This window comes from Notamacropus eugenii, chromosome 1 (genome assembly GCF_028372415.1).
Source record: "Notamacropus eugenii isolate mMacEug1 chromosome 1, mMacEug1.pri_v2, whole genome shotgun sequence".
NCBI classification, from domain to species: Eukaryota; Metazoa; Chordata; class Mammalia; order Diprotodontia; family Macropodidae; genus Notamacropus; species Notamacropus eugenii.
Genome location: NC_092872.1, coordinates 284,281,574 through 284,296,406, shown reverse-complemented (window position 1 = coordinate 284,296,406; position 14,833 = coordinate 284,281,574).

Below are 14,833 nucleotides of genomic sequence, written 5' to 3'. Positions count from 1 at the left end.
ACGTTCTGTGTTCAGAAATCCTTCCCAGCTCCGATGTTCTATATTCATTCATTCATTCATTCATTCATTCATTCATTCATTCATTCATTTACTTGACATTCATTTTAACAAAATTTTGGGTTCCAAATTTTCTACCCTTTTGTCCCCTCCCCCCACCCCAAAACACCAAGCATTCTAATTGCCCCTATGACCAATCTGCTCTCTCTTCTATCATCCCTCTCTGCCCTTGTCTCTATCTTCTCTTTTGTCCTGTAGGGCCAGATAACGTTCTATACCCCTTTACCTGTATTTCTCCAGGTTCTTTTTTTGATCATGAGTTTCAGGTAGTCCCACAATTTTTAAATTGTTCCTCCTGGATCTATTTTCCAGGTCAGTTGTTTTTCCAATGAGATGTTTCAAATTGTCTTGTATTTTTTCAAACTTTTGGTTTTGTTTTTTAACTGCTTGGTTTATCTCAGTCATTCATTTCCCTAAACTCTATTTTCTCTTTCAATGAATCATTTTGTTCAGTGAGCTTTTGAACCTTCTCCTCCATTTGGGTAATTCTGCTTTTTAAAGCTTCCTTCTCCTCATTGGCTTTTTGGATCTCTTTTTCAATTGAGTTAGCATCTTTTTAAAGCTGTTATTTTCCTCAGCATTTTTTTGGTTCTGCTTTAGTAAGCTGCTAACTCATTTTTCAAGCTCTTCTATTGCCTGAGCCTAGTTAAGTTCCCTTTGGAGGCCCTGGAGGCAAGGGCCTTGACTTCCTCTGATAGTATGCATTGTTCTTCCTCATCCAAAAGGATGGAGGCAAACACCTGTTCACCAAGAAAGTAACCTTCTATGGTCTTTTTTTTTTCTCTTTTTGGGGCATTTTCTCAGCCAGTTATTTGACTTCTGAGTTTTCTCTCCACAGCCACCTCACCTCCAGTTCCACTAAGCCAGCACTGGGGGCTGAGATTCAGAGTAGCTGCTCCAGCCCCTCAGGGGCTTTAGGTGGGGGCAGGGCCACTATTCAGTGTGATATTAAGATCAACTGCTCAGGTGGGGACGAGGCTGCCACACAGGGCTCAGTTTCCTCAGGGATTTTCTGATGAGACCTTCACCAATGGATACAGGCTGCTGCCTGCGTTGGGAGCCCCTCCCCTCCACTGCTGCCTCCACTGCTGCCACCTGAGGAGGCCTGAGTTATGGGGATACCCTGCACCCTTCTCGGCCAGCCAAAAAGACCCTCTCACTGACCTTTGGCACCTGTGGTTTGAGGGATCTGTGCTGCTGCTGGAGATTCTGTCCCTGAAGCCTGCTAGGTTCTGCTCCTCTTGGAGCCATGTGGCCAAGGCTAGGCTGGGCTCTGTTCCACGTCTAGTGCAACAGACCTTTCCCATAGTCTTTCAGGTCACTCTGAGCTAGAAATCTCCTCCACTCTGTTGTTTTGTGGCTTCTGCTGCTCTAGAATTTGTTGAGAGTTATTCTTTACAGGTATTTTATGGGCTATGGGGTAAGAGCAAGTGTATGTGCATCTTTCTACTCCACCATCTTGGCTCCACCTTTCCCTTAATAATAATTTTAATACTTAACAATACCTGTTGATATTTACATTGGACTTGAAGGTCTGGAAAACAATTTACAAACATTATTTCATTTTGTCCTCAAAACAACCCTGGAAAGTAGTTGTTATGATCACAGATGGGGAAACTGAGAGGGAGTTGAAGTAGCTTGCCCCTGGTCACACCAATAGCAAGTGTGAGAGACAAAGATTTTAATCCCTTGGGTCTTCCAGGTGGCATCCCTCTCCCCCTTACTGCAGCCCCAAGGGGCCTTATGGCTTGGCCTCCCTCTGCCTCTCCCCTATCGCCCCTTCCCCTGCAGCTCCTGCTGATGCCCCAAACTCAGAACACCCCTCCCCCTCAATAGACCAAATTCAGGGGCTGCCTTGTCCATGAAGAATTCCTCCATGCCTCCTCCTCCCTATTCCCCAAAGCGACCTCTCCTCCCTCAGATATCACTGGAGCCTTTAGTCTGGATTCTCTCTTGGGGGCATTTCATTGTACCTTATGTTATACCATCCTTAGCTATGTGAGCACCATCCTCCCCCTTCTCGGGCAGCTCCTTGACAGCAGGGACATTTTGGGCTTTATTTTTATAAAATCATCCTCCTTGCTCAACCCTGGCTATTGGACACAATGAGAACTTAATAACAGCCCTTCCACTCCCTCTGTGTGTGTGTGTGTGTGTGTGTCTGTCTGTCTGTCTATCTGTTTATCTATCTCTGTCGGTCTCTATCTCTCTCTCTGCAATATATGTCTATATGAGTGTGTGTGTGTGTGTGTGTGTGTGTGTGTGTGTGTGTGTGTGTGTAAAATTTGATACCCATTCCACAAGTATTTGCTGAGTGATCATTGCATACCAGACATTGGGGATTCAGAGTCATAAAACCAGCAATTCTGAACCTCCACAAGCTTTTATTCTCTGGGACTGAAACGGTAGGTACACGCAGAGATAGAGACAAAATACATGAAATTGGTTTAGAGTGAATTGGTGGGGGAGTGGGGCAGGGGCATTGACTCCTAAAGGGAAAAGGAAAATCTAGCCTGAGAAGAGGTTCTTGGGATGAACCTGGGGGGGTCTACCCGGGATTTTTAAAAGTAGACAAAAATAAAGAGGAAGCAAAGAAACACCAGACACAAGGAGTAAGCTAGTTTGGCTGGACCATAGACTAGTGACCAGAAGGCCTGATGAGCTTAGAAAGGGAGACTAGAGCCAGATTGAAGAATTTTAAGATCCAGGAGAGTTTCTGTTTTATCTGAGAGGTAATAGGGAGCCAAAGGAGTTTCTGGAGCAGGGGAATGATGCAGTCAGAACTCATTTTAAAAATATCATTTAGGCATCTGAGTGGAGGATGGTTTGGGGAGAAGAAGGGATAGAGGCAGAGATCCTGCTTGGGAGACCATTGAGATACCTCAGGTCCCAGGAGACCTGAAAGGTTGAGGACCCAGTGAGGGTAGAGAAGCGGAAGGAGGGGGACAAGGAAGCTGAATGGCTTAGACTCAGAACATGACTATGTGGGATAAGGGGTGGGCCCAGTGGTCATAAATCAGGACGATTGGGGGAGACAGAAGGGCTGGTGGGGCCCTCGAAACAGTCAAGGAAGGCAGGAAGAGAGGATGAGTCTTTAAGGAAAGACGATGAATTTGGGGTGCCTACTGGCATCTGATGGGAAATGTCTAATCAGCAACTGGGGATGGGGAATGATGCTGAGGAGAGTTCAGAAATGTCCTTGGCCAAGCGGGAAGAGACACTTTTTAGTGACTTGTCCAAGGTCAACAGAGAATAAATGGGAAAGCCATGACTGGTTCTCAGTCCTGAGGAGTCCCACTTTCTGCTGGACTCTGAGATGTCCCAGGTTTGAGTATTTCTCATCTCAGTCCCCAGCCTTTCTTCTTCTGCTGTGGAAGAGGACTTGAAGATCCATAGCTCAGATCTTTTACAGACTTTAATGGTCCAACACAAACTCTTACACAGAAATTGCAACTTTAGTTATACTCTCCCCCAGGAACATAGATTAATTGCTGGTGGATCATTAGAGTGGACTTTTCTCATTCCAAATGTCCAGAAAACAAACAATGTGGCTGGCACTCTGCAGACATAGATTGCATGCTTCACACCTTTAACATTTCTGTGGCAGAAAATATTCACACTTCCCCTTCTTCTCCCCCCATTAGCTTTAAATTAACATGAGTTGGTGAACTTGAAACAACCAATGAAGTGTCAGTAAAAGAAGGAGGCATTTGCAAGAGTAATGAACTGTCATTTCAAAGATCAAGCAAAGGAGAAAACCATTCCTCATTTCAAATGTGTATATGTTTTCCTCCTTCATTGCCCAAAGAAGACCATGCCATCAGAGAAATGATGACATGACTTGTACTTGACTTTGTTTTGAGTGAGGGAAGGTTGTGCAGGTCACCAGCCTCACTTCTCCTCCAGAGCCATCTGAGTCCAGTGACCAGGTATTCATCAGGATGACTGGAGATGACCCAGGATGAGGCAGTTGGGATTAAGTGACTTGTCCAAGGTCACACAGCTAGTGAGGGTCAAATGTCTGAGGTGAGATTTGAACTCAGGCCCTCCTGATTCCTGCACTGGTTCTGTATCCACTGCACCACCTAGCTGCCATTTCAAATGTGAAGAATCCCTCAGAAGGGGATCCTCTGTTTGGAGGGTTGGCTTAACCAGCCCCCAGACAAACAAAGCAGCATTTATCTGGCTGGGCTGGGAGGCTTTTAGAGTCACTGTGACCAATCCAACACTCTCATTTTACAGATGAAGAAACCAAAACCCAGAGTGGCAGAGGGGCAGTGTCATCATCAACATGAGCATCCTCACAGATATTAAGCACCTACTATGTGCCAGCGCTGTGCTAAGCTCTTTATGAATATTATCTCATTTTCACAACGACCCTGGGAGGTAGTAGTGCCGTTATTATTCCCATTTTACTGGTGAGTCAACTGAGGCAAGTAGGGGTTAAGTGACTTGGCCAAGGATGCACAGCCGGCAAGTGTCAAGTGTTCTGTTTACCAGATCAGCCAGCTCCCCAGGGACTTGCCCAGGGTCAAACCAGGATCAAAACCCAAGCTCTTCAGTGCTGATTCGTGGCATCTTTTCAGCCTCCCACAGTACCCTCTGAATCAGCTCTGATCCTACTAGTGTCTCCTTTGATGGAAGGAGAGGGAGGGACCTTGATGTACCCTCAACTTTATAAGTCATTAAGATAAAAGCAGGTGTCTGTCTCCACCTGGAGCCAATGATGAGTCATTCTGGAGACTGAGGTCTGTCTACTCATCACTTACCGATGGGTCAGGGAAGCTCTGTCAGGGTAGGAACATCCCATGGCAAGAAGGAGTGATTCCCAAGGAATCTTGGAGACTATGACTTGTCTAGTATTTAAAACCCTCTGCAACCTAGTTCCCACTCACATTTGCAGATCATTTCTCCATAATTCTCCAACCTCAACCATGCTATGTCCTTCCTCTATGTTTTTGCCTAGGCAATGCCTCATGCCTGGAATGCCCTCCCTCCACCTCTGCCTCTGTGAATTCTTAGCTTCCTTCAGAGATCAGCTCAGGGGGCATCCCCATGAGAAGCCTTCCTGATTCCTTCAGTAATCTCTCTCTGTCTCTCTGTCTCTGTCTCTGTCTCTCTCTCTTCCTCTTCCTCCCTCCTTCCCTCCTCTATCTCCTCACATTTCTTTCTTTTTACTTATTTGCATCTCTTGTGTCTTCATAATAGAATGCAAGTTCTTTGAAATCAGGGGTTATTTTTCATTTTTATCCTTGTGTCCCCAACACAGAGCATGGGGCATTGCATCCAGCAGGTGCTAAATGCTTACTGCATCTCCTATGCATCTCAAAGATCATACACAGGGCCATTCTTGTGTATAAGGAGAGAGAGTTCATGTCTCTCCATGAGGCTTGGTCTATGGGAGAAGAGGGCTTAGGAAATTCAGAGTCAAGCCACCCCTGATGAAAGTTGGAAGTCTCCATCGTCAGGAACTGAATATAAGGAAAATGAAAACCACAAAGGTTTTTTTTTTTAAATGAAGGCACCTGAAACCAACTCTGAGATGACCTTAGAGGCGAGTCTGGAGAATCCTAAGCTCCCAAAGGACCCCTGGGAACTTGGTGAGAAAGCCAGCTCTGATCAACAGGATACCTGTGCTCAGCTCCTTTCTCCTCCTTGGATGTTCTGAAGAATAGAAAGCCCTCATCAGGCTAGTCATTGGCAACAGCACAGTCTGTCCCCCAGCTGTGATATAGTGCAAGGAAAATTCACATGAGTTGACACAGAGTGTCCAGAATAATTCTGAAGCTATGTCTGAAAAGAACCCAACATGTGAGAATGTGTCATGGTCGAAAGAATGAATGGCATGGTAAGTCAAAAGGTCTAAGTTCAAGTTCCACCCATCCTTTTTACTCACTGTGTGGTTAAGTCACTTAGTCTATGAGGCCCTTCTGTAAACTAGGGATAACAATCTACTTTTACAGGTATGGATAGAGGTTCAGATGTGAGAAGGAAAAGAAGGAGGAAGGGAAGGATGAAGGAAGGATTGGTTGGTTGATTGTTGTCCTTGTTTTCAAAGAGGACCAAAATGACATCACCATGATAAAGTGAAATTTCAGTGTGTCCAACGGTGGTTGATCAGACCAATATGAGCTCCGAATTGGACATAGATTGGGTACAGAGAGTCCTTGTGAATATCTGGGGTGGATACTCCAAATTTGCACATCCTACGTTTCCTTGATCTGTTTCAATTCTGCTTTCCCCATAGAGCACAACACCTCTGATGTGAGCACCATGCTAGGTGGTCCTGTGTTAGTGTCTCCTATATCTCACAATCAATTCCAAAGTTCTTAAGAGAGACCTTGAGAGTGTCCTTGCATCACTTCTTTTGACCACCACGTGAATGCTTGCCCTGTGTGAGTTCTCCACAAAATAGTCTTTTTGGCTCTCGAATGTTTTACCTTCAAACAACAGGGCCAGCCCATCAGACTTGCGCTTTCTTCAGAAGAGTGTGAATGCTTGACAGTTTCTCTCAAGAAAGGACCTCGGTGTCTGGTGTCTCATCCTGCCAGGTGATCTTCAGAATCAAATGGAAGTGTTTCGTTTCCTTGCATGGTGCTAGCAGACTACCCAGATTTCACAGGCACATAGCAATAAGTTCAGCACAATGGTTCTGTAGACCTTCAGTTTGGTAGTCAGCCTAATACCTCTTCTCTTCCATACTTTCCTTTAGAGCCTACCAAACACTCAGTTAGCTCTGGCAATGCATATGTCAACTTCATTATCAATGTGTACATCCCTGGAAAGTAAACTGCCAAGGTAAGTGAACTTATCCACAGCAGTCAAAACTTCTCCATTTGCTGGAACCAATAGTTCCATGTATAGATGGTGTGGTGCTGGCTGATGGAGCACCTATATTTTTTTGGTGTTATTTGTTAGGTCAAAATTAGCACAAGCAGCTTCTTTCCCTCTCTCCCTTCCTGGTCGGTAGAATGTGTTCAGGGAAGATTAATATCTCTGGTATGAGGGCTGCTTTCCCCCTTGGGTGGAAAGGAACCTTGAGTGTCCTCCTGATCCACCTCTCACATGAGCCTCCAAGAAGCTGTAGCATGTGCGCTCATGTAGGGTAGCTGAGAGGTATCAAACTTATCGGTGAGTTAGGAGGTGTCTACCTCAAGGCAGAGAAGATACTCTAGAGACAGCGGTACTTTGTACACTTAAGGGTTTATTTGAAAGGGAATTGTTAGGATGCAAACATCTAGACTTGCCGGGTGAGGCTACTTAGGGGAGTGAGAAGCAAATAGCCACCAGATGCTGGCGCTGTAGAGATAAAACTAAGGAGGATGAATGGGGCTTTGCTCCTGGCCTTTGGAATTTAGGGGGCACAGACTATGCATTTGAGTAGCATCGTAGGTCTTAGAACCTAGTTAAAAGAATGAGTAAAAATGGGAAGCTGCCAGACACACTTCTCCCTGGAGGCTGTGCTCTGGGGAGCTGTGCTCTGGGCGGGGGGGGCGGCTCTCCCCATTGCCTCAGCAGCCTCCCTTGTAGTGGTCTTACAGTGGAGGAAGAAAACTGGTATTCCTCGGTCTGAGCCTCCGTATTCCGTGCTCTTTCACCTCCTTCTTTCTACAAAATTCTGAGTGCTTCAAAACACACCCCCTGGCACATAGAAGGTGCTTAGTAAAGGTTTATTGAATGAGTGAATGAATGAATGAATGAATGAAAAGGATGCTTGCCTTATGTACAGTTGAAACTCCTTGCTCTGGGCACAGAAACGTCCAGTTCTGTTGACATAATTAGACAAGAGTGGAGCTGAGTTCAGAAGGACTTGGGAAGAGTCCCTAGTGCCTGAGTAGGCACCCACCACCTCTTGAGGCAGCTCGTTTCTCTTTTAAATACCTCCAGCTGTGGGAAGATTGTCCTCAGATCAAGCCCAAATCTGACTCTCTCATTTTCAACACCTACACACTGCTCCCAGTTGGGAGCCTCTTTGGGCCAAGCAGAGCAAGCCTCTTCTAAGAGCAATAAATTGCATTTGCCAAAAGATCAGTAAGTTGATGTACTATCAGAGGAAACAGGATCCAGCCATATTCATATTCTGAAATCTCCCAGAGAAAGTCCCTTTTTGGTCCTTGTTCAGGAGATAGACTGTCCTCAAAGTCCTGCTGGTTTGTCGGATCCATTAGAGACTTCATCCCCCCATATAGCCTGGAAGAGCCCACAGGCAGCCCTCGGCCACCATCAGAGGAATCAGAGGGAGAATTTCAGTGGAGGCTCATCACTGATCCCCCAAAGTCTGTCTAAGAGCTTCATTCTCGGGACCAAAGCATCACTGCTATTAAAAAGGTTCCCACTGAAGATGCCATCATGCCTATATTTATTATCAGTCATGAGCCACACTGGATAGGACCCTAGAAATCTCAGCTGGGAGACCTGGGTTTGGAGCCTGCCTTATGACCCTAGATTCACTTGCCTTGTGACCCTAGATAAGTCATTTGACTCTCTCATCCTTGTATTCCTGTCTGTAAAATGGGCAAAATGATATCTGTAGTACCTACCTCCTCAGGCTGTTGTGAGCCTCAAGGGAAATGGTGCATGTAAAGTGTCTGGTAAACTCCAAAGGACTTTATAAAGAACAGCTGTTGTTCTGGAATGTTTGAGTTGGGGGAGACCTCCAAAACTGTCAAGCCCCCTTCTCACCCAAGCAAGACTCCTCATGTCTAACTGGACCAACAAGTACTTTCCCAGTCTCCACCTAAGAACCTCTTCAATAAGGGGGAAGCTTCCTGACTGGAGCAGCCCAGGCCTCCTCTGTTCCCTGTTGCCAACCCTAAACCTGCCTCTGTCCAGCTCGCTGTCCCTCCCTACTCACTGCTCCTGGTTCTCTGCCCTCTGGGGCTAAACCCCAATCCAACCCCTCAAAAACAGCCTTTCAGATGCTTGATCATATATGTCATGTCCCCCAAGTCTTCTCTTTTCTAGGTTTAAGAATGCTAGTTCTTTAATGATCTTCAGAGGACATGACCTCAGGGATCCTCCCCATCTGGGGTATCTCTCTTTAGACATCTCCTATTTAAAAATGTATGGACTAAACTCTGGTGCTCAAAACAAAACAAAATACTTCAGATGTGATTAGACTAGAAAAGAATATTCTTCTCCTCCTTAGAGCCTAGCTGTTATGCTCCAAGATCACATATAACAAATCTTACCTACCCATTACAGTGGTTATATGTATCCATGTTCGTGTATATACACACAGTAAAGATTTATTAAGCAGCTGTTATGCCCCAAGCACTGGGCTAATCTCTGGGGATACAAAAAGAGGAAAAAGACAGTCCCTGACCTTGAGAAGCTCACTATCTAATGGAAACACAGACAAATAGAGATCTATACATCAAGCTATATGTAAGACAAATAAGGAATAATTTTAAAAGGAAAGAACTAGAATTAAAAGGGGCTGGGGAAGGTATTTTGGTCGGGTCTTAAAGGAAGCCAGGGAGGTCAGTAGTTAAAATAAGGAGGGAGAGTGTCCCAGTTATGGGGCCAACCAGAGAAAAAACCTGGACCTGAGAGATGAAGGGTATTACTCAAGGGACACCAAGAAAGTCAGCATTGCTACATCAAAGATTATGTGGTGGGAGCAGTGGGAGCGGTGGGTGAGGGGGGTAGTAAGAAGGAAGAAGACTGGAAAGGTGGGAGGGGGCTCAGAGGGCAGGAAACACACTCCAGCTAGTTCCCAGTTTTTCTCAAGGATCTGCCCTGCATCTTATCAGCAACAACATAAATTATCGGTGATAAGAGATTGACAGATTGGGGGCTACCCACAGAAATATTTTCTATACCTTTTCAGGTATATTTTAAAATATATTTTCAAGTTTACTTTTTACTAGAAAAAGAGGGAAAGAGAATTAAAGTAGACACAGGATCCCAAAGCGCTTACCAACTGGAGCAATGGAATAAGTAAAAGAAAAGGGAATGTAGTGGGTAAACACAGAGTCCTACAGTGGGGTCCAGCAGTTGGTCCTCTAGGTGCTAACTGGAGAAGCAGTTAGCATAAGCAGAGACTGGACCATTCTAGAGGACTCGAGAGTGTCAATAGAATACAAACCACAGTGAAACGTTTCATGTTCTATGATGAGATAGTGGTTGACCATGCAGAGAACATTCCAAAGCAGAGGTCAAACACACCACCGGCTGGCCACAGAAATGTGGCCAAATGTGGCCCCAAACAGATCAAATTTTAATTGGGAAATATTTCACTAAATAAAATACAATAAAACACAGACAACATTATATTTTAAGCTGTCCATACATGACTGGTGGGGATCCTTCTGTATGGATCAATGGCCCTGTTTCTCACTGAGTTTGACACTGCTGTTCTAGAACACGGCTGAATGTTCTAGAATGTCAGTGGAGACAATGTCAGATAAAAGGGAGTCTTCCCTGCTGAGCAAGTCTAGATTGTTCCATAGCCTCCTGATCTGAAGGGATAAAGTACTTGACACTCTTTATATTCTATGGGTCCATTTTACTCTGCATCCTTGAGGATGGGGGGGAGCCGGCATTTTGGCCTACTTAGCAGAATGGGCTCATCCTCACTCCCTCTGGAAGCTGCCTTTGCAGTATATTCGGCAAGAGTCTGGGAGACTTGGTAAGGCACCGGCATCTCTGTTGCTTCTGAGCAGTTTTTTACCTGGGAAATAATGTTCCTAATAATCAAAGTTCAGAGAGGGAAAATGGAAAAGCCCAGCTCATGCCAAGACAGACAAGATGTGAAGAAGGATCTCATTCTTGGAAAAGGAAATTGTCCCCTCAGGAGGGAGAATGGAGAGATCAAGAAAGCCCTTATGGAGAAGGCTGGTGACAAGTCTAAGGGACCCCAGGAAAGGGATAGAAGACATAGCCTAGCCACTGACCTTGGCAAAGTAGAATTAGGAACAGGGAAAAGAAGGCTTTGGAATCCTATGGTGCTGGAAGATTCAGAGGAATAAACAAGAAATGGAGATTGACAAGGGAACTAAATGTGCCAGGATACTGCTTCTTCTCAATAAGCTTCTTGTTTCAAGTGTGAGGTAACTCCTATAACACAAAGGCCTGTGTTACTGGTCGAGGCCTGCTCAGGTATCATGCATGTGAGAAAGAAAAAGAAACTAAGAAAGAGAGAGAGGGAGGAACGGAAAGGAGGGAGGGAGAAAAGAGAAGGAAGGAAAGAAGGAAATGAAGAATGAAAGGAGGAAAGGAAATAGAGATAGAGAAAGAAAGAAGTGACAGAGAAAGAAAGAATGATGGAAGGAATATAGAGAGAGAGAGAAAGAAAGAAAGAAAGAAGGAAGGAAGGGGAGGGAGAGAGGGAGAAAAGGAGGAAAAAGAAGAAAAGAAAAAGAAAGGAAGGAAGAAATAAGGAAAGAGAGAAAGGAAGGAAGGAGAGAGAAAGAGGTTTCTGAGTACAGAAAGATTATTCAAAGGGGTAATCAAAGCTATTCACATCAATAACCTACAGATTGGATAAGCTCAGGTTACAACGACTTAAACTTTTCCAGTCAGCAAAAACATCCCAGGTGTTATTTGCCAGGAAAAAAAGTGACATTTTTCAAAAGAGCAAATCTTATGGAGGGAATGGGGCACCTTTTAAAATTATACCTAAGTTATATTTTCAAGTTTTATTGGCACAGATTCAGATTCAAAAAGGCTAAATCCTTCATGAGCCTCACTTTATAGTTATCTGAAGATGATTTTTTTTTCAGTTTGATAAAGGATTTAGAGAACCTCTTTCCTCATCATCTTTTAGCCTTTTGTCCCCTTTGAGGCCTCTCCCACAGTCATGGAATACTCTCATCTTCTCATCTTAGTTCTAATATATAGAGCAAACCAGATTGTCAGCAAAGATAAACAGGGCTGTAGTGACACCCTCTGGGATGGCTTCTTTACACCTAATGGGGCTTGAAGGAGGCTGCTCATCCCACAAGCCCTTTGGTTCAGGTCAGCAGGTTATCTGCAGCCACAGCCCAGATGCTGATCCAGACCAAACTCAGAGATCACCCTTACACTGAGTCAATGGAGTAGGTGTCATCAGTCTCCCAGATACGAAAGGTCTAATGGACAAAGTCTCAGTAGCCTACTTATTCTAAAGGGAGGATGCTTTATCTTGAGGCATTCTGACAAATATCCTGCCTTTTCTTTCCTTTGATAACTTCTATGGGACCTTCTCATCTTCTTTCATCTCTGTCCACCTCATTTGAATCTGAGAGACACGTGGTCTCAGGGGACAGTTGTTGTCCCAAGGGAAGGTAATTATTTCATGTGGCATTGAATAATGTTATGTTAGATTACATTTCTGGTTTGTTCTTTCTTCTCTCCTTCAGAGCCTCATCCTGGTGTGGAGACTATTGAAATCTATGCGAATGGAACAGAACCTCTGCTGGGTTCTGGCCTTCTAGAAAGTCAGTGGGTAGGGATGGGCCTTGTGCATATGTCTGCTGGCTCAGGAGGAGAGGTGCTTCCCAAAGCAGCACCTAAAGTAGGCTGCATGGTTATAGGGGCTGTGCAACACATTTTGTTGGCAAGAATCCTCTCACCAAGGAAATCTGGAATCCTTGAGATATGGAAGAAAGCATTGAAATTATGAATGTGTGTTTGCACGTGCATGTGTGTGTGTAGAAGGGTCTGAACATGTGATTTCATTGAGATAACAACATCCTGGTGAGAAAACTCCTTTCACTGTTGCAGATGGGCAACCTCTTGGCAAGCTCACAGGCATGGAGAATTCCCTGAGCCCTTGAGAAGTCCTCCACCTTGGCCGGAGTGGACAGTATTGTCTGTCACCAGAGATCCAGGAGGGACTTTTCTCTAAGGTGGTCATGAGATAATCTCCTAGGTTATAGCAACTCCAAAGAGAGAGTTTCTAGAAGTTGCAAAGTGTCTGAATAATCACGGGTGAAAAGACCGGCCCTGTCAATAAAAATCACGTGTTCTTGAAGAATTTTCAGGTTAGAGGAGCATAGTGTGCTATGTTGAGGAGGTTATGCAATGAAGGATAGTATGGTATGACAGCATAGTATAGTAACTTATATGCAATTTGGATCAAAGGAGAGACAGAATCAGATATGATACAATTCTCAAGAGTCAAGTTTGTACACTACTGTGGCATCTGATACTTGTGTCCTCTTCATATCATATTATGTTATTTTCAAAAACAATTTTATTTGCAAGAGCAGAAATTTATTTTTCTCCTTTCCCCACTGGAAATGAAAAAAAGAAGTAACAGATACAGATAGTGACATATTGTAACAAACATAACCCAAATATTCAAACTGTCCATGTCCAAAAATGTCTATGTCTCATTCTGTGTACCCTGAGTATATCTGCTCTCTGTAAGAAAGTGAGTATTTTACTTTATCAATGATCCTCTGGAATCATGATTGGTTATCAAATTAATAAGTATTTTTAAGACTTAAAATTGTTTGTCTTTACAATGTTGTTGTTATTGTATAAATCATCCTACTTTTGCTCACTTCACTTTGCATCAGTTCTCAGAGATTTTCTGAGATTTCTGTCAAATCGTCCTTTTCATCATACCTAACATCCTTGTATTATTCCATTACATTCTTACACCACAAATCATTCATCCATTCCTTAACTGATGGGCACCCAATCACTTTCCAATTCTCTGCCCGAACAAAAAAGCTGTTATTTTCTGTATGGGTACTTTTCTTCTTTCATTTTGTACAATCCTAGTCATGGCATCACTGGCTCTAAGGCTATACAGAGTTTTTAGTGACTTCAGGGCCATAGTTCTAAATTACTTTCCAGAATGGCAAGTCCACCAATCAACATTGGCCATTTTCCTTTTTTGATAAACTTTACCAATATGTGAAGTAGGAAGACCCTCAGGATTGTTTTAGTTTACTTTACTCTGATTATTAATTATTTAGAGCTTTTTAAATATATGGCTACTGATATTACTTGAAGACAGGAAGACCCAAGCTCAAATCTGGTCTCAGGCACTTACTAACTGTATAACCCTGGGGAAATCACTTAATTCTGTTTACCTCAGTTTCTTCATCTGTCAAATGAGTTGAAGAAAGAAATGGCAAGCCATTCCAGTATCTTTGTCAAGGAAACCCCCCAAAAGGGTCATGAACAGTTGGACATGGCTGAAAATGACTGAACAACAATTGATAGCTTGACTTTCTTCCTTAGAGAACAGTGTGTTCATATCCTTTGACTATCACTTGTGAAATGGCTCTTGTTTTTTATAATTTTTAAAATTTATTTGTTTTCAATTTTCTATAATCACTTCTACAAATCTTAGATTTTCTCCCCCTCCTTCCCCTTTCCTTCCCCCTTCCTCTGTGAGATGGTGTGCAGTCTTATACACATACATTTTACTAAATACATTTTCACCTTAGTCATGTTGCACAGAAGAATATAATAGGTCTCTCTGAAGTCTTCCTGTCCATCATTTCTCATAGCACAATAGTATTCCATTACATTCATATACCACAACGTGTGCAGCCATTCCCCAGTTGATGGGCATCCCTTTGATTTCCAGTTCTTGGCCACCACAAAGAGAGTGGCTATAAATATATTTGCACATGTGGGACCCTTTCTCATTTTTATGATCTCTTTGGGATACAGTCCTAGAAGCGGTATTGCTGGGTCAAAGGGAATGCACATTTTTGTAGCTCTTTGAGTAGTTCCAAATTGCTCTCCAGAATGGTTGGATCAGCTTACAGCTCAACCAACAATGAATTAGTGTTCCAACTCTCCCACATCTTCTCCAACATTTATCATC